The sequence below is a fragment of the Asparagus officinalis genome, chromosome 4, assembly GCF_001876935.1.
Source record: "Asparagus officinalis chromosome 4, Aspof.V1, whole genome shotgun sequence".
In the NCBI taxonomy this organism is placed as follows: Eukaryota; Viridiplantae; Streptophyta; class Magnoliopsida; order Asparagales; family Asparagaceae; genus Asparagus; species Asparagus officinalis.
The window spans coordinates 958543-959613 of NC_033797.1; positions in this window are offsets into that span (position 1 = coordinate 958543).

A 1071-nucleotide genomic window follows, 5' to 3' on the forward strand; every position below is an offset into this window, starting at 1 on the left:
TATTATAGTATAATAATAAATTTATTATATTAATTTAATTTGATATAATATAATCACATAACATGATTTATATTATATTATATTTATAATTAAATGTAATATACTAACATATTTATTAATTTTAAAATGTTATATTATATTATACTATTATTATATTGGTTTAATATAATACACTATAATATAATTGATATAATAAAATCAACTATAATTAATATAATATATTATATAATAATATATGTTATTAAAATATTATATAATATTATAATAAATATGTTGTACTATTATATAATATCGTATGTAATATTGCATAATAATATATAATAAATATCATAAAATAAATTATACATATAAATTAAACTATAATAATATTTTATTTTATTACATGATAATATAATGTAATATGTTGAATATATTATTACTTTATATTTTATATATCATGGCATATATTTATAATATAATTAGCATGTATTAGTTGATTAATACAGAAAGGTTTGAAAATTATCCCAATTACCTTCAAAGTGGAACAAAATTGTTCAAATATGGAGGATGGGGTAAATTTTTATTATTGAGACAAAAATTTTGTATATGAATGGGTAAATTTTATCCCAAGTGGTGAAATTATCCCACTAGTGTTCTAAAAAATTAACCAATAACATAAAAAGGTAATATCATTGTTCCATTGTCCCAATGAATAGCACTATGAAATAGAATCCCTAAAATTATATCATTATCTAATACTATTATAAAAGTGGCTTGGTATGTTAAAACATTTCTTCCCAAAATGCTCTTTTAAACATATGCATACATACATAAAATACATGCATCCATACGTAAACCATAGCCAAACATACATAATCCCAAATTAAATGCATAGTCATAACCCCCAAATAATTTTATTTTATCATGACTATGTTGTTTACACTTTTGCAACTTCCCATCATCATATTAATCTTTTTCATTAATGTTAATTCATTTACCTCTTATCACAACTCACACTGACGTTTATGGACAACAGAAAAACAAATGCTTCGGAGGGTATAAGTGAGTATTTGAATAGACCTGTTTTCATGA